We start from the raw sequence: 20,274 nt of genomic DNA, 5'->3' as shown, positions 1-20,274 counted from the left end.
AAAAGTAAATAATCATTTTGTTTCCAGGAATGTGGATTTTTTTAAAATGAAGTTTTGCAGATCATTACAGTGTGTTACAGAAATACTGTTCCCCCCCGCCAAAGGTAGAGAGAACTTACAGTAACATTGGCATGATAACTTAATATTCTGTCAAAGATGGAAATTTTTATTCCTCTGTAGGATGAGGAAATTAACTTCATAAAATATGGTTAGAGTTCTCAGGTACAATGCATATTTAGTTGCTATAACTCCACAGGTCATATAAACTTCCCACTGAATTACTGGAAATCATTTTTATTTAGGTTATTTCTTATGTTCCTTGCAGAAACTGAGAGCAGATATTTTATACCTCCTCATCACTTTCTCTAACTGATTTTTTAAGGTATTTTACCAAAAAAGCACTCCTGAAAGGCTCCATTAAAGAAATGCTGACACATTATGTTACAGTATGTTACAGTATCTTGGGTTCTATCAGTCACATTTCATTACTTTTACATAACATGGCTCTATTGATGCAACCTGATGTGACATGTCACACTGCAGTGTCAGCTACAAACTTTGTCTGAAAAGTTTTCTTTATCCTCAAAATCACTACCTCTAGCTTTATATTGTAACACCTAAGAAATTACTAGAAATACTCCCTTAATTTAAATTATTTGTTTGTGGGCATAAGTAAGACTTTACCACCATGTCTGTATATTAACACTGATTAATTCTCTGGAGTATTTGTGCACACTACCTGCAGCCAAAATAGGTATTTGTTAGAGTATTGTACAACTGGCACATCTTTATTCAGAACATCCAGAGGTTCCCGGGTCAACAGCTTCCTATTTATTCAAATTTATATTGACTAGCTTCAGAAGGTAGAGCTGACAAAATGATTAATTAGACTTTATAACTCATTGGCAGCCTGCAGTTTAATAGAATTAGTAGAGCTTAAGTTCATCTTTAAATACCATGACGGTTTTAATTTAAAAAACGTCAAATTACATTTTTCAGTCCGTGCAAAATACAAGATGACTTATTCCAAACTTACAGCAAAACAAAGACTAAATAAGACACCATATTTAACATAGGATTTTTATGATGATTGAAGTGTTGAGAACTGCTTTGTTTCTATATTCATATACAAAAGCAGTACTCTTTGTATAGCCACTGAGTTCACTCTGAGCACAGAGTTGCTTGTGATTATAGTGTTGCCACACATGCATTTTTGTGACCCGTTAGAAGTTATTTAAAGTTGACATTGCACCAAAAACACTGACAAAATCTACATGATAACACTGTGACATATACTAAATTGGTAGTAATTATATAATTTTCATCTTAATTGTAGAAAGGTTTGTATGACATACAATAGGCTAGATAAGTACATGAGAATATGTACACAGATGCTTGCTTCTTATGTCAACTTTTACTTGTAAGCTGATTAAAAAAAAAAAAAAAAAATCAAATGCAGGTTCTGATGAGCCATAACATTTAAAGGTAGAAAAAAAATAGGTAAAATTTGTACTGAATAAGAGCATAATTGTTTTTTCTCTTTTGGTATCTTGATCTCCACCTAGTTGCTGTTACTACTTACATGGCCTGACTAATGGGAAGACAGTAATACTTACCATTTAAAAAATTTTTAAATGTTTTTAATATAGAAAAACATGTTCCTCTGTCTTTCAATTTTAGTATTATTACTTTTTACAAAAGCATATATTGAACAGAGAGAAAGATTATTTTCAAGTTAATTAGCATCACTTTAACTGTTAACTTTAGACTGAGCTGTATTAAGTCTCAGTATCTGAAAGGAGGTGATGGTTGGCAAAGGTAGACAGCTTTAAGAAGAAACGGGCTTAGAGCACAAATCCCCATTATGCTAATAATTCTTAGCTGTATATTACTCTTTCAGGTCTTATTCTTCCCATTAATCTTGAGATTGCCATATCAGAGAAGATCCAAATTCAAATTATACTTTGTCCCAACCACTGAAAAACATGTATTTTTAATTAAACATGGGCTTTTACAAAATACCCTCATCCAATGGAAAAAGCCATCAGCAATGCAGCCATTTTGCTTAGGTATCTGAGTAGCAAGTTAGTCCTTTGAAAGTGTGCCTATACATACAAATTTCTGAACAGGAGCTATTGTCTACTGAGTTCCTTAGAAACCCTTCAAGTTTTACTACCAAAAGTCCAATAAAATCAAACTTGATGTGATTTGAGGAACAAAGTTTGATTCCTTCAGTACTGGGTGCACATCTGTAGTCACTGTAGCTCTTCCCACTTACTGTCAGATAAGCATGCAACTCATTCATTTTTATCATCTAAATTGGTGCAAACTGTTCAGTATAACTGAAACAGTAGCTAAACATTCAGCTGGGAGTGTACATGCTCATTCTTTTTGTGAGCCTAACATCGTATCGACCTTTATTCCTCGTCAGGGAAACGTATCTGTTTTACATCCTGACCTTTACGTATTCCTTCAAGAGAGAACATTTCAAGGTATAACGATCGAGAATTGATGCAAAACATTAAAACTTGCAATAGATACTCTGGTCCTTATGTTAGGGCATTTCCTGAGGTGCTACAAAGGTGTTACAGAAATACACTAGTCTCTCAAAAGTGTATATATTGTATATACAGACTTGTATATACAACTTCATTGATCCAAATACAGGTGATCATTCAACCTGCATACTGGTTTTAAACATAATCATCAAATTTTTCCTTGTTTTTCTTGTTTTCCATATCCATTTCCTCTTTTCTATTTACTTTTGGCTCGTGAACGCTAGTTGGATAAGAATAGAGACAGTCGTATATACATCACAGCCATAAACTGTTCCTAGTTTATTTGCCTTCCCAGAGAATATGTGATTATGCTTGCATGAATCTCAAATTTGCTAGAAGAGGATTTGATAGAAAAATAAAAAATGTGAAACACAGATATGCTAATTCTAGATATTTTTAAATATGGCTATTCATTTTTGATTCATGTTTACAATTCTCAAATATTTAAACAGGTCATCAGATCCCCAGAACACAGAAGTTGGTGTACACGGTTGCTAGGTGTAGTGATGTAGCAAAACTTAATCAAAAAGAAGCACTTTTTATTGAATGATTTTATTTATCTGAAAATAGATCATGCCATAATTGTTTGTTTCTTTCTTAAGAGGAGTTCTTTAGTTCTTTTACAGATGAAATTAGAAAGTTCTTATTAATAAACATATAGTACATTCTCTTCTAGATTTTTTTCTTTTAAAATCTATATGGTTTCTGCCTGACTTAGCACTACAACTAAAAAAAAAAAAAATCCATTTTTATACAGGAAACAGATACTCCCTAAAACCTTTATCTTAGTACAAATGACATTCCTGTCAGTCTTTGTAACAAAGAAAAATGTCCTTGAAGAGGTGTAGAAGATCATGGGGCACTCCAAGGCGTATGACACATACTCCTAGTTTCATAATATGAAAGCACTATTTTGATAGACTGCAAACCAGACCTCTCTGTATTTCAGTCTTAAAAAAAAAACTAACAAAAAAAACAAAAACCAAAAAAAAACCTCACTAAACAACTCTTATACAGCCATAAGTATACCTGCCACATGTAAATGCACTTCCAATAAACTATTAGGCATTAAATTAAAAGTAGAAAGTCAGAAAAATCTAAAGCTAGTTTAATGCATATATATGCTGGAAATGTATTCAGAGCATGTCTAACTAAAATCTAGCCTAATTTCTCTGACTGTAGTTGTATATGTCAGTAATGAGACATACATATATATGATACCATGAAACAACAGGAGAGCTGTTTCCAAGATAAAATTATACATCGATCTGAGAATTATCACATTTGCACTTCTGCACAGTTTACATTCTTTTCTCAACTATGAGAACTGAAATTCTCTCTAAACACGTAGAACACTGGGGAATGGACCCACTTTGATCTACTGACAGAAGCAAAACTGAAAGCCTATACCGTGGCAGGGTTCTGATTCAGGTACATAGCTTTTCCTATGAAGGTGACAAAATTCCCTATCCACTTCAGGAAATGGAAAGCATATTCTACAGAGACAAAATGGAAGATGTAGAGTGATTGCAAAGTAGAGTGTTTGTGATTGCTCACTTACAGGTTAGTGGAAAACGCTGAGCTGCTGCGTGCAGCCCTTTGTCTATCTGGGGTTCTCTACAAACAGTCGTGACATATGTAAGGAAACCAGACTCCTATGAGACTAAATTAAATCTAGCAGAAATTTGTGAGTTGCATTTTGATCACAGAACATAGCAGGTCAAAAGAGGGAGTGGGGTGGAGAAAAGGAGCACAGGTAGGCTTTGCCTGTTAGCAGTGAAATATTTGTATATATATTTTCTATAAAATGCCAGTAGACAGGTCTGATGGTTCTTCAAGAAGAGGTAATTTTCCACTTAAATGCATATGCATATTAACTTGTGTAGTACTGTGCAAATGAAGAAGGCAATCTATAAGAATTTGATGTAAGCATACTGAATGAGATTCAAAAGAGCCAATTCAGCATATATGGTATACATGACTGATCATAGAACGATAATGAATAACAATATCCCTTTGATGTTAATTAGTTGCACTTGATAAGACAATGCTAAGTGGGTTTACAACTTTCAAGCAAGAAAAATCAAAACCTCAATAAAGCTTTCAGAGTTCTAAAACAAAAAGGGATTAAAAAACCCCCAAAATAAATAGTCATGTATAAAAATCTATGTTAAGGATATTCTTTGAAAAGGTAGGAAATTGGAAGATGCTTGCTTGAGCATTTTAGTATTCCTAAAGTCTGCATTTTTTAATTGTATGACTAAATATCCCATTCTTTCCACCTGCCGCAGGACTCTTGCAAGAGTCAGTACCCAGACTGGATAATACCAAACTTGTAATTAACAATAAAATACACTATTCTGTCCTTTCAATACAAATCATGGCATTACGCTGCACATTAATAACACCATCTTCAGTTTAATTAATTTACTCAACTGCTTTCTATGATAGTCATTTGTGTACTTCAAAACGCAGCTTATTTTTAAAAAACTTGTTAGTTAAGAGGGTATTATTTCCACTACTAAATAATAAGCTGAGACACAAAAGGATTAGGTGCAAAAGTTTGTCTGGTTTGTGCCAACAGTTAAAATTCTTCAGAGTAATTCGTGCTATAGAATGCTTTCTGTTCAGACATAGCTCCCAATGACTTCATTTGCAGCTACTAAAGAAACAGACCTTAGTATATGAAATTACACACCCAAAATACAAGGAAAATAAGTAGCTTAGTGCTCCTAAGAAGATGGGAATAAGTGTCTGCCCAGAACCGTGCACCAACTCGGAAATAGAGGCTGAAACGGCATTCAGATGTCTCTGTTACCTTCAAGTCCGACTTCCACGCCTCAGCTCATCTGAGTAGACCACTACATCTGCTAGGAAGTCTAAATGTTAATTTACTTAAAAATAATAGGAAAAATTACAGTAAACCACTGTTAATATGCATTTTGAAAAATGCACGTGAGTATGTAATGAATGAATAACAGTATTTGTAACCTCCAAGTCCCTACAGCGTGTGAACAGATTTACCTAGGTGATGCTCATTGTATAATGACTCAGCATTCAATTAGTGAATTTGCACTCTGCTCTTGGATCTTTTGCTGTTTCTTTATAGATGTCATTGCCAATCTGATATTAAAACTTTCAAAATTGAGTAATTCTCCTTTTGCATATGATTTTTAAACATTCAGAATCCTTCTGAAATTCACAACTTCATTCACACTTGAACAACTGAGACTTCCCTCTGAGTATGGGGAAAACAGGGGACTCTGCTGAGTTACCCCTAACATTTGATGTTCTTGGATAACATATTGCTATTACAGCTTTCCTGCTTTGGCTGTTCAGTGACATATCCCAACTAAATTTTATTCATATAGAAAAGGAAAAAACAAACATTTGAAAATTCAAGAGCAAAATAAGCATGAAGTAAATAAAAATATTCCATAAGTATCCTGATTACAAGATCACATTTCTGCGAGGAATTCTAAAATTCTAAACCACTAATCCACAGTTTCACCTTAATATTATAGCAAAAATTTATGTCTTTAATTGGGTTAATTTGATAAGTATATGTTAAATGGTAACAAAATTATAATGATTTTTAATATCAAATGAAAAAATACCCAAAATTAAAATTAGGAGAGAAAAAGGCTATGTACTAGCCATGTTTAAATTATTTCCATACAGCTCATCATATCTGCAGGGGTTATGTTTGTAGCATTGAGAGGCTCAAAAATAGGAAAGCAACCTTATGCATTTCCTGTTCTAAAGAAAAGGGATCATGCTTTGATTTAGGTTCTTATCATCCAATAGCCTTAACTTCATCGCTGTGTAAGAAGATGGAGGAAATGATTTATTGTTGGCTGTCATTCTTTCTGGAGATGAATAATCTTCTTCCTCAGTATTAAAGTGGCTTTCAGGCAAATCAATCAACCATAGATCATGTCATAAGACTGTCTTTTGATGTTAATAAAGCATTCTGTAATAAGGAGTTTTTATGTGCTGTATTTATAGACACAGGAAAAAAAAACTATAATATCTTGTTTAAAAAGGTACACCATATTACCTATGATACTGTTTAAAACAAAGTTGAATGCACATATCAACATTGCCATAAGTTTCTTAATTCTAGAATATATTTGCTGTGCAAGACAGCAAGTTTGCTAAAAAATACCATCTCAAAGATTAAAATGTCATCCAAATGTGATCAAGAGTTCACTGAATGTGCAGGCTATATGAGTAATGGAGCATCATATAAATTAAGACATTTCACTCTGATAATTATCATTCCAACAGATTGTAACATTCCTAAATATCCTAATGACCGTCTTTTAGACTGTAAGGAAAGGGAGGAATTAATATGGAGCATCATATACAGTTAAGTATTGCTTAAAACTTCTCCGAATGTATATATCATGATGTGACAACATAATGAAATGTCAGAACTGAAGAACACACAACATAGCCATTTTCCCTACAATGCCTAGTCTAACTTTGGCATAAGCATAGGGTAATTTTCAGGTCAGGTATTCACAGAAGTGCGCAATTTAAATTATCTATGAATTCTTTCAAGTCACTGATAATTCATTACCTCCATATCTCCAATAATAAGGAAAAATGACATTTACTGCAGAATTTAAATATTTAGAGGAATGACTGAATAATGACTTATCTTAGGGTCATCAAATTCAGTTTTGTAATTGAACAATGAGAGAGTAAAAATTAGGAGTATATTAAGAAGTTTCTGGGAAACAGAAAAGGAACTCACTTTCTATGACCTAAAATACTGACTTAAGTTATTTGCATGTATGTGCCAAATATTTCGTCCTGCAAGATGATCTTGTTGGTTTTGATGCTTGAATCATGACATTCTATTATCATTTCCTGAATAGAGGTTGGCTACTAAAGAATAGCCACAAGTACTAAAACAAATGGTTCATCAAAAATTCCTAAGCAGCTATAACGACCACTTGTTTAATATTTGCAGTAGTATGGATATTTAGTAGGGGGCTTATAGATCATGCCATAAAAGCATAAGGACATTTTCCTTGTTTGAATATAGACTTCTTCCCCACAGGCGGGATGAAGAAGTCCGAGCTAGCATGGTTCTCCCCAAGGAGAGACAGATAAAAGACAATTCAGTACATAAGGAGTGACCATTCTAGGAAGACTGTTGTAGTGCAAAGAAAGAACCTGATCAGGGGAAGATCAGATACTTAAAGGATTCAAAAATATATATAGGGTCAGTGAAGACAGCAAATAAAGTGATCTGAGCAGCTGTGTTTTTTAAATTCAAAAGGAAGCAATTTCCTTGTCAGTAGTTCAGAGATTAAGAGACCAGAGCGAACAAAACAGAAAAAGATGACAGACTGATTTGGTTTGATTTAGAATGACTGTGGAGAAAACAGCCATATGACTTACATTTAACTTGGTATGCTGTGATTAATAAGGAGGGAGAAAAAAGGTTAAAGACTATTCAAATTTGCTTGTCTAAGCTAAGTAATTGCTTGAATCCTTACCAATTACTACATAAGACCACAGAATTTGAGATGGTCAATAAAGTATGATGAATCACTTTTAACTGCACTTAAAGCTTTAATTTCTGAATAAGGTTAAAAGTACTGTAGGAACAGCTACTTTATATAACTGAAACAGATGGACATTGTAAAAATACTATGCAGTCCAACTTTTAAGAGCTCTTCTGAGAGCTGGTGATGTAAGAACACCAGGCTAGCACAATTAAGCATCCAAATCTTTGAGTTTAAATTTTTTTTGTGTGTTTCATCTTTTCTTTGCAAAACTCTTAACAGGCTGAAAATTTCATTACAATCATTTCTATGTGATTAGTCCTTCTTGCTTATTTTTCTTGTCCATTTTCATTCTAGAGATTGTGGGGGGAAAGGATTTAGCAATCTAGCATGTGTGAATTTGGCTTGATGAAGTCAGTTAGATTAGTTATTTGGTTTTACTGCTGAGTTATTTGCTATCTTGGTGGTACTGAATTAGACTGCCAAAATACAACCTTTACAATCTGTCACTTTTCCAGATCTTTTAAGTGCCATTGATATCATCCTAGAAATTTCAATCACTAGAGTAGGAATAGCTTTGGAAATTATTGATGTCCATAATAAGGTAATATGTCACAGCAACAATGTCATTTTTGTATGGATTCCAGACTGTGTAGATATTAAAGGAACTGAAATGGAAGATAAAGCAGTCAAAAAAGCTTTGCAAAATAATTCAGAAGTCATTGATTTAAAAGAGAAATTGGTCTGTCAACAAATGAAAAAGCAAAGCCAAACAACTAAGCCCAAGATCTAAAGGTTGAAGAAGGGCAACTTAAATTACTATAAAATCATATTCTACTTCTGTGCCTAGTTATCAAAACCACTGCTACAGTAATAATATCACACCCAAGAAACAGGTACTATTTCTTCCTCCGTGCTATAAGGCAGGCTAATTGCAGCTATGTATAAGAAAAAGCATTCTAGCATATAAGGCCTTTTCATATTCCTTTCCCATGATTACAATTCTCAAAGACTGCTTCAATGTAAACTTAGTATAACATCCAAAATATTGTTCAGCAGTGTACAAGATGTTATACACAATTTAAGAAATCTAGTATTTGTAGAGCTGGACACATGTTCTCCTAATGGAATAACTGGCATTACATAGAGAAGATCCAAGAAGACTGAAAAAAAAAAAAAAAAAATCAAGGATTAAACAGTACTTTAGAGCTTGCGATTACTGGAATTAAAACCATCTATTAAGTCATACTTCAGTATTTTTGCAACGGGAGTGCAAGCAAAATGGTAGTACCATACAGTCTGTCACACAGGCTTTCTTTAATTACATCATTACTGAATTTTACTTCAAGTTATGAAAGAAGTAAGTAAAAGGCTGACTGAAGCATTGTTAATTCAATGTTTAAGGGAAACATTGTCACTAAAATATTTTTAAATGCTTAGAAACAAACTAAAACCATAACTTACTTTCCTTGCTGAATGTCAAGCTTCAGTTATAAAATTCATCCCTACCTTTGTACTGCAGAACATCTTTTCTCCTCTCTGTATTTTATTTTTAATAAATAGGATTACCATCATCTTACAGTTCTGTGTTTATATGTTAACAAAGACCTATTTACTTGTATATTTCCCATCAAAGTATTACCCAAGCACACAGTTTGCTTGAATTTACACTGTAACTTTTCCTTAGCAGTGAGCCCACCAAAATCCTGTCCCCTCAATTCTGTATTGATCTTGCCTTCTCTATATTATGCTGATGTATGTTTTATGGAGACATTCCATAAACAGAATCACTGAATGATCCAGGTTAAAAATTGCAGCAGGGGGAGGTACAGAGCATATACATTATATTTAAATATACTTATGTATTTTTGAAAGGAGGTTGTTATTAGCGCTATGATTCATTTCGTAATCCAGGAGTGTACTATCTTAAACAGTTTCTTAGCATAACTGAGCAGTGGTGACCCTGAATTGCATGCCCAGGAGCATCTCAAGCCAACTTTGCCACAGAACTAAGTACTTTTGAACCAAAGGATGTTAAATCTCATTTAAACAGCAACATTATATAGTAAAAAAATGCAAGAAAGAAACTGTTGAGGGTATAAATGACTGAATTATATGGACTCCTGTTTGCATTTTATCTGGTCAAAAAAAAAAAAAAAAAAAAAAAAACCTCTTATCTAGCTGATCATTAAAAAGCTGAAAAAAATAAATATACAGTAAACTAGGAAATAATATGAGTAATTCTTTCCTAATTTGACTCAGTTGAATCAGTCCTTCATTAACATAAAGTGAGAAGAGACAGGATAACTTACAGAAATGCTTATGGTTTTCTGCTGCACTATATGCCTGTTATATCTGCGTGTGTGCACGTGTAAAAATCAAAACCTCTACAAGCCAGAGTTTTTTTGTGGTGGTGAATAAAACATTACAAACTCATTTGTTTTTTCTTACTCTCCTGAAAGGAAAAATCTTTCCTTCCTTTTCCTTCAAAATTTCTATTCAATTTCTAGCTAAGCTAGATCTCAAGTTCTAGATTTTTGGTTCAGCTGTAGAAAAATATTATTCAGCTCTTATTCAGTCTCATAAAAGGCTATGTATAGAGGTATCATACCAGAAGGATAAAAGGCCACAATGATAGCTGCTCAGATCAGAAGTACCTCAACCTTTTCATATGGGATAACATCTTTTTCTGAGAGATAAAAAACCAAAAAACAAAAACCCAGTATTTTTAGGATGCTATAATATGATCAAGAACTCTAATGCCTTCATTCATCTCAATAGCTGCCTAAGCCAGAAAAGTAAAAAGAAATCCTGAAGGCAGTGAAACAACTTATTCAGCAATACACTACTGTAAGCTAATAAGATAATTACCTTCTGTAGTATTTGATAGTGTGTGTGTGTATATATAAAAATAAATATATATATTTTATACATATATGTATACAAATATAGCTCAAATATTGTCCAGAGCACTGGAGCAGGTTGCCTAGAGAGGCTGTGGAGTCTCCTTCTCTAGAGGTATTCAAAACCTGCCTGGATGTGATCCTTCACAACATGCTTTAGGTGACCCTACTTGAGCATGGTGGTGGACTAGCTGATCTCCAGAGATCCTTTCCAGCCTCAACCATTCCATTATTCCGTGATTCTATATGTAAATTGTCTACTGTGAAGTTTGCAGTAATTTAAAAAAATACTGGTCTGTTATATGCAAAGACACATGTTTCCATACAATGTATCAGTAATATATTTACCTCAGTAATACATAATTTATATGATTTTTAAAAAAATTAATAATAAGCATAGAAAGTAAGAAATAATAGAAGCTACACTGAGATTCATACATTTCTTTCCCTGCCTTTCTATTATAGTATTATTAGCATTTATTTTAAATAAAACTCTTTATAAGCTGTAGTCCTATGTATACAATAGCTAAGAGTGGGTCATTAATCCCTAGCATCTGGGTAAAATTGCAAAAATAGCCAAATAATATTGAACACTGATATCTAAAGATACACTCCCCAACCAATCTTCCAGCACTTAATGAAAATCAGTATGCACACACAAACACAGAGAAATCTAAATTGGGTACAATCCAGATTTTCAGAAGTGACTATTGATGTATTTTGAATGCCTCATCCTTTGCATGATCTCTCTGAAATATCTTAGTTGGGCTTGGTTTGTGCAACTGAATAACTGAGCACACAGCATTTAAGGCTGCTGCCCATTCTGGTTTTGCTGACACGTGCATATAACGTATTTTAAAGGGACCTACTTGTGCGTGAGTGCGGGTGTTGAATATATATTCTCTCTCTCTCAAGAGGGGAGCAGGGAAAGAGATACATGCGCTATACTTGATCTCCGGCAGATCTAGTTATGATCAATGTATGGCTCTCCCTACTCTGCAGAGAGTCGTGTATTTAAGGAAAATTGAGTTATAACTAATACTATCAATAGAAATCTGGGATGTGAAAAGTCATTTTTACTGTGTACGAGGACCTAGCACCTCTCTATGCCATTGCACCACTTACACTGCTCTCATCCCAGGACCAGAGTTAGCTACCTTTGTACAGCAAATAATAGAAAGTATGGTCAGAAAATCTATTCAACTGTACAATTCTGCTTTTTGGTGTACAATCCATTTGAAATAGGGAACAGGATGGAAGATTTAACAGATGTTTGACACCATCACACATATCCTCTTTTCTTCCCTCTACAAAAAGCACTGCAGGCATTCTTACTTGTGTCTTCACAGAATATCACTAGCCTCAGCTACCAAGAAGCTGAAAAGATCTTTCTCCTCTTTGCCTGTCCTGTGTAGAGGCACTTACACACTCTGCGTGGGTAAAGAACAACAGAAACTATGCTGTTATGCTGTGGATGAAACACCAGGGAAACTTCTGAACTTAATTCAGAGAACACTGTTTATCTGCATCTGGTATCTCAGTTTTCAGGAAACTGGAGACTTTACATCAAGGCAGGCCAGTACCTTCTTCCTGCATGCAGACAGGAATACTACCCGATTCTAGATAGCCATCTCTGTTACAAAGTATGTTCTGTTGCTGGCTAACTATGCATTCAACATTTAGGAAAACCCTGATACTCACCATTTCTTCAGCATGTGTCTTTAAAACTAAAAATAGGGTTTGTCTTTTATGAGGGGAAAGGAAAACTGATGACAGTGTTGTCTCTTTGGGTCCCATCTTCCCCATATGCCACCTAACCTCACCCCTGGCATTTAGGCTGCCAGTATAACTCATCACTGATCACTGTCCTTCCACAAAGGACCCAACACTTCAGTCAAGCTGGGCTCAGCAGGCATGGCAGCACTGATGATGGCTTAGAGATACAGGAGACAGTAGACACCCTCACCAAGACAAACATATGGACTGCAATGGAAATGCAACAAAAATTATAGTCAAACAACAAAATTCCAGCCTATTATAAGAACCAAGCAACAAAAACCCCTTATCCAGTATTTCCATGTGAAAAGGGAGACAGGTGAACATTATAGTTTAATATCAGTTCTTGGGCTGAACCAAGATTCTTTACTTCCACAGCAAAACAAGCCACGTGAATGACCTCAGCTGCTAAATCCCAAAAAGAATGGTTAAGGGTTTTTGTTTTCAATCAAATCATGTAAAACCAAGCAGAGTTTATTGGAATAGTTTCTCTTTGAATGTGTCAAGGGAAAAGAAATTACTCCAAACATTACAGATATGTATTATAGTTTACTGTCCATTCTTGTTTCCTGAGATGATGTTACCCAGCCCTACATCCCTGTCCTATATAGCTGGAAAAATTCTCCTCCCCAAATACAGAGGGGATGTAGTGAAAACCCAATTTCACATCCTCTCAGTGGTGCATTCAGCATGGACTAACAAAAGCAGAGAATTCTAGCACACCAAGAGATGGGATTTGGAAACGAGCGGCAGGTTATGCGACAGCCAAAGGGAAAGGGTTTAACACGCCCGCAGTAAAGAAAGCAGCCTTCAGCACACCGCTGTGCGAGATCTGATTCCAGAAAACCACAATCCCTGCTCATCTCTGATGAACTCTATCCTTTGGGCAGGGAGGAGTGAGGAGGTGGTGTGACGGTGTGGGGATCTCTGACATCCTGTAGTTTTTCAGCAGGAATAAGACAATTTCAGCTGCAATCCTGACTGCATTTATACTTAAGCCTGAACCACTGTCCTACAGCTTTTGCAAGGGAAGAACAAGTTACAGCAAATCCAAACACTCATGGAAGTACAGACACAGCCTGAGGTGCTCACAGTAGGAAAATCCCAATCCAAACCTTTCAAAATATCACTTATACACAATTTCTTACACAGAAAAGCAGGACAAAGATCTGGAAAAATCTTTATGACTGATGATATATGGAAACTCCAAGCACAATATTGTAAAAATCACTTTTTAAGAAATTAATGCAAGTGTATTTTAGCAGGAGTTCAACTGTTTAAAAAACAAAACAAACTCAACAGCGAAAAGGAAAATTTTGAAAATATTCTAGCACCCTCTAGTGTCTTGATGTGAGATGGACACGAATAGAGAAAGTTAAGATTTGCAGTTGTATTTTATCAGTGATTGAGAAGTAATTCTTAAAAAAAAAAAAAAGAACTTATTTTTTGTATCCTGCTGAATCATACTAAGAGGCATATGGAAATATGAAGAGAAAGGCACACTGATCTGATTCTCTGTTTTCATAGGTACTATTGTGAATGTCTTCCTAACACATATTTCCTCTTAGAGTTTGAGCTTCTTAAAGAATTGAAATAGGATTGCCTCGTTGTTCGATGACGTTGAAAATATTTTGAACTGTTCATTTATTATTAATCAAAGAAACTAAAGTTTTAACGTCCATTTTATTCTTAACTGAAAACAATCTTTGTATCTCACTTAAGTACCAACATAAAGTTCAGTCTGATTTGTATACTACTTGTTTAATTGATTTAAAGGCTTCCTAGAAAATTTTAGATCTTAGAAAATTAAGACATGTTTAAGTAAATATGTATAGTACATAAATACAGTACACTAATAACTGTATTTTGAAACATTCAGTATACCTTTCAGACTAAATTGTTAATATTTATTTTTTTAAAAAATAGTTTAAAAACTTATTAATCATGAAATTAATAGTACTAGGGTCAAACATTTCATTGAAAATAATATAGGATGGCAGCCTATGTCTGTAAGAGTAGCTAAAATACAAGAAAAACCAAATAAACATAATATACAACCATTTAAAAAAATATTAATCGGAGATCAATGGTCTGAATGACTCATCAAGAAAATCTTACTCTCTTGTTGGTAGAAAACAAATATTCAAAGTCTATACAATTTAATTCCCTACAGATTCTCTAATATTTAAAACATTTTTAAAGAATTGTCATACTTACTAGGATAGAAAAGAACAAATTTTTAATGTCATTATTTATATACTCTATATACAAATACACACTGAGCAAAATAAATAAATTTAAATATGTGCATAGATGGTACCCTTACAAGCATCTTTTGATCTAACATGAAAGTGTGAAAGTACTGGGTTATACTGATCTGGATTAACTCAATCAGTTTATCTGACATCAGAGTATCTTTATCTGCACTAACATTGTAGCTTCATGCCAATTCTCAGACATAAGGTTCCAGGGAAAGATCTTCCTAAATTGGTAGCAATTGAAATACTGGATGACCTTGCCAAATACTTTCCATACATCACATCACTTTTTTAAGCTAACCTTTTACAATTTTTAATGTGTCCCCTCTAGAAATCACAGCAATTAAACCCCAACCATATCAATTCTTCATTAGATCTAAGACACTGCTAGGTACCCATTAACTCTACTTTCCAGGCAAATCAAATGTAAGGTAAAAGTAAAATAAAACAATATACAATACTCCTCCCACCACCTCCAAATGCACCAACTTTTCACTAGAGTACTATTAGATATTCGGATACTACACAGCATGGGAAAAAAAGCAGCCTTACGGATATCAGAAAATAATAAGTCTGCTGCACAAACATTTGTGTGGCTTTGCAGCAAATCAGCCTGAATCAAAAAGGTTATTATTGATTACTGCAGAACCAGGTCAGATGTCTGTCCAAGCTATTCAAGTCTTCCAGAGTACTAATTTGTGCTAGATAGAGTACAGGCACAGCTGAACAGTCTTCATGCTTGCACAGATTAGTACAGGGCTGAGAGAAAAAGCCCTTCTGGAATAGAGTTGCCTTGATGATACTGATGTCCAGAAACTTGACACACACATATTTGAGATTGTCCTACATAAAACTTGTACGGCCTTCATGGCTTATTAATTTGCCATTCAGCTGTATCTGTATCACCTTCAACTCCGGCTGTGAAATGGACAAAAAACAAGTCCATACTCCTCTGAGAAAGACCATACTTTCTTTCCTTGCAATGCTCAAAATGCCCTTGCTTCAGGGGATATTCCACTATCATTCTCCTTCTGTTGAGACATACGACTACAAACCTGCTCTTCTTACAAGCCAATAAATGTTTCCTCTCAATCACAGTAAACTATGTCTGTCAGCTGCTCGCTTCCTCACAGTAGATCATTGTATATTTTATAATGAGTTGTATTTTTGCATGAAATTTTCTTGCTTTTTTAAAAATTCAAAAAAGAACAGTAAATATACACAAACACACACAAATCACTGAGCAAACCCATCTGTATTAAGGAGCACATCAGGTATTAGGACATACCTGTAAACAGCTGACAAAGTCAGTTCTTCCAGTAGTGAAGCTCCTTCACTGAAGCTTTCTGGGCTTAGTCATTCTGGAAGACAAAAGATGATTTTTTTTTCCCCCTCTCTCCCCTCTTTCTATTTGTTATGCTATATTGCTTCAACAGCTCCTATGCTTTCAGCACTGAGTCCTTCCATAAACAAGTATCTTCCACTCATTCCTGACCTATACATTTCCCCACTTTCAAAGTACTCACAATTCTCTTGCTGCTTCACTTCATCACTACTGTTCTTGCCTGTGGTGTTACTTCTGTTTTAGCTCCAAACCTGTCATTATCTAAATCTCAGGGTTTCACGCCATACTTTCTTACCTTCCTCCCCTTCCCTCCCCTTTTTGAAATAACCCCTCCTTTCTGTAAAGACATTTAAGATAGTTTCAGTAGTCAAAGGAAAATCTTCTTTCAAGGAAATTCAAGCACAATATAATCCTTGGCATAAAGATGTCGTAGAACCTAAAGAGTATGCATCTTCAATCAATACCCAATACAATTACAAAATAGTCTACTAATTAGTTAATTTTTCTTCTTTAACTATTCCTATGTTTTCATGTAAAACAGAAATGAGAGATTATTTGTAATTTGCCACTGACGCTAATCTCTCAGTGGATACCAGATTTCGTAGGTCTGTGTAATTCAAGATTCAAATTAGTAGGAGTTATAGTAAACTAAATTGTCAGTAAACAGTTGTCAGTAATTAGCATTTTCTCATAATATGCTCCTTTAGTATATCTCAGTCCCAGGACAGAAAGTGGAAAGCCATAGCAAGACTCAGATCTAGACAAAATTTCCAGTCATCTGAAGTTATATTTGAGCTTTAGTCTTTATGGCATGCAACACATACAGCATTTCAACACATACTGGAGGGAACGCTTTTACACTTACGTAACGCCCGAGTATGAAACGAGGCAGACGCTGAAACTCCCATTCCAAACAGCACTTTTACATATGCTAAAAGTCAAGAGTCTTAACATTATACTTGAAGATAAACAAGCTCTTCATTGTACTGGGACTTCAGAGAGACACTCCCTCAGTTGAATTAATTTGACAAAAGTGTCTCCATCAAAGACTAACTAACACAATAAAGATCACACTTCTTCGTTGATCTTTACAATTTCCTATGGAAATAACTTTTTTTGCAAATTCTAATGGGAACTGTAAGAGAGTTTCTTCTTTTCTTTTTTTTTGAAGTTCTTCTAATCCCTTGCTACATGTTTTATGTTTTTTGCCACAGAAATGACAACACTAAAGGGTTTAGGGATTCCCTGTAGAATGGTAAGTAATATCATTTCAGGCATTTTCTCAGAAGCCTGGAAAAAATGAATTACTTTCCTGTGGTCCCACAGATGAAACTTGCTACTTAAAAGTAACACAACCAAAACCCTAAAACAATTTGAACTGTAGTAGGAGACAGAAGGAAGAATAAATTTGAGAAAATCAACAATTAATAAATCAGTAGATTTTCTAAGACAGACCCTCTCTCCCCAAGTCTCCTTCCTGTACCTGTATTTACCTAAGGATGACTAATATAATCTTACCTCTTTTGCTGTACTCTAAAATACAACTAGATTCATCTCTAACCCTCAGCATAAGCAGTAGGCCCATATCTACCTGCTCTGAGCTATTCTGACATCTGGACTAGATAAGGAATTACACCCTTCACAGCTGTTGGTGGGAAGGCTTGATGAACCTTCATCAGAGTCCCTACAAAAGCACTTTTCAGCAAAAATCTTGCAAGCTTAGCTCTATCTCTAGACCTTCTACAGACAGACATCAACGGAGAATTCCTACTCTGAAGCAATTTCTCTATATCTGTATTCCTCAGATGCTCTGAAATGCTCACTTTCATCAGTAGCAAGGGTCAAATACTAGTGATCTTTCTACTTTCTAAGGGCTAAAATTCCCTGACTTGGTTTTCTTACACACCAGTGACAGTTGTATTAGCACCAGTAGCTACAGCAGCAGCAAAACTCAGCTCAGGAGATGTCTCCTCCTTTCTACCATCTTTTCTCTCCTCCCACCTGCCCAGTCTTGTATCAGATATAAGAACTACGCTTTTTGCCCTCCCTTCCATTGAGCAGCCCACTTATAATAAGAAAAGTAGCATATGATAGAAAGCAAACATCACAGGGCTGCTACTTTTCCCCTACTTTGTCTGCTTGTCGTTCCTATAAATAACCTATGCAGAGAGAGAGGAGGAATTCATTTTCATCCCCACAATACTTGCTTCCTCATGCCAGAGGATATACTTTATACTAGATATCTGGCAATATCTCTTATATTTACCTGGAGCAAGAAGTATTATTACAGTGTAACATATGAAAAATAACACTCAAAGAGATATTCATAAAAATTAATTTTAATACAGTGATACCAGTTTCAATACAGTCAATGAAGGGAAGTCCAGTGTAGCCACACTGAATCATCTTATGGAGAGGCCTCTAACTGTGCTCATTCAGTGCAGAGTAGGAAATTCACTACACATGGTGAAAACTGATCTTCCCGAAGTCGGTCTCTGGAGCTCACCTCAGTCTGAGAATGCTCTGTAATTAGTCTAACTGCTCACAGCTTCTCCTTCTGGCAGACAGAAAGGTGATCCTCTCTGATTACATGCCCAAGATACTGAAATGCACTATGTTAAAGTATGTTCTGTTCCCTCAGAATCAGATCTGATCATTTTTCAAACTGACTATAAGGTAGATAAGTCTTTGTTCTCCTTTTTGCTAGAAACACCAAATGAAGAATAAAGCAATTACATTTAGAGAAGAACGCCATTATTTTTAGCTGACTTTCAGCCAACTTTTCCCCTGCAAGGGCAGTGCTACCCAGCATTACCAAACAGTGCTTAAGAATCTCTCTCTGTTAGCCACCTTGCAAAGCATCTCAAAGTTATATTTTAACAAGTGTAAGCTAGTTTTCATGATCCAGCTCTGCATGTAAACTTTTAGGAGATTACTTGGCTTCTGCTGTACAATTTATTACAGCTTCTTTCTGATACATTCCTGCCATCCTAGCAAATATGGGCACAGACAAAACCTGATGCTGATATTTACATATACCTCAAACAGCAGGAAATGAGTACTTAAAATGGAGATTAAACTAAGAGATCTGCACTTTCCTAGTGGAAGCTCTGAGGCAAAGTAGTAAGTTTGTTTTCTGGATATTTTTTTCCCTCAATCAAAAAGAAAATTATAGTCTATAAGTAGAATTAATGTTTACCCTAAATGTCTACTGCAATTTATTTTTGATGTTTAGGTTGAAAACCAACTTCAAAAGCATCTCTCCTCATTGAAATCATTACCCAGTAAAAAGGCTGAAAAGTACTATGTTTTGGTCCATATTACTTATTTATGATATCAAATATAATGAGTAATTTCCATAGTGGAGGTTTTCCTAAATTGCAAAATCATCTCGAAACATATGGTCTATTGTAACCAGCAGATTATTCTTCATGCTACTGTGCACAGTGTTCCTAGATGGGGATACAGAATCCTCTCTTGCAGTCAAATAAGAGGTCTGGAAACAGGGTGAAAGACCCCCTTACATCAGTGATCTAAACAGCAGTGATAATGGCACATACTTATCAGTAAAACTGCAATTCCATTCAACCTAAACCTCTTTTGACCTTTAGTTCTAGCAGAAAAATGGAACAGAAACACATAGATGTGATGGCTTCCATCCAACAGAAACTCATTAGAGGGGGAATTTCTGTTCGTGCACTCTGGCAGGTTACGAGGGCGTTAGTCTATGCAACAGTATCTAGAAACCAGAAGCATCCACACCACTCGTTCAGATCCTGCAATCTGCAGCTGAGTCAATCTATTTTTGCTTTCACCTTTTTTGCAATGTGAAGAGCTAACAAGCTGATTTGAATTTTGATGCTCTACAGCTAGCAATTTTACAGAAATAGAATTGGAAAAAAATCTCAGAGT

Source organism: Rhea pennata, chromosome 11 (genome assembly GCF_028389875.1).
Source record: "Rhea pennata isolate bPtePen1 chromosome 11, bPtePen1.pri, whole genome shotgun sequence".
NCBI classification, from domain to species: Eukaryota; Metazoa; Chordata; class Aves; order Rheiformes; family Rheidae; genus Rhea; species Rhea pennata.
The sequence above is the reverse complement of the archived record's forward strand: the minus strand, read 5'-3'. Positions refer to the sequence as shown.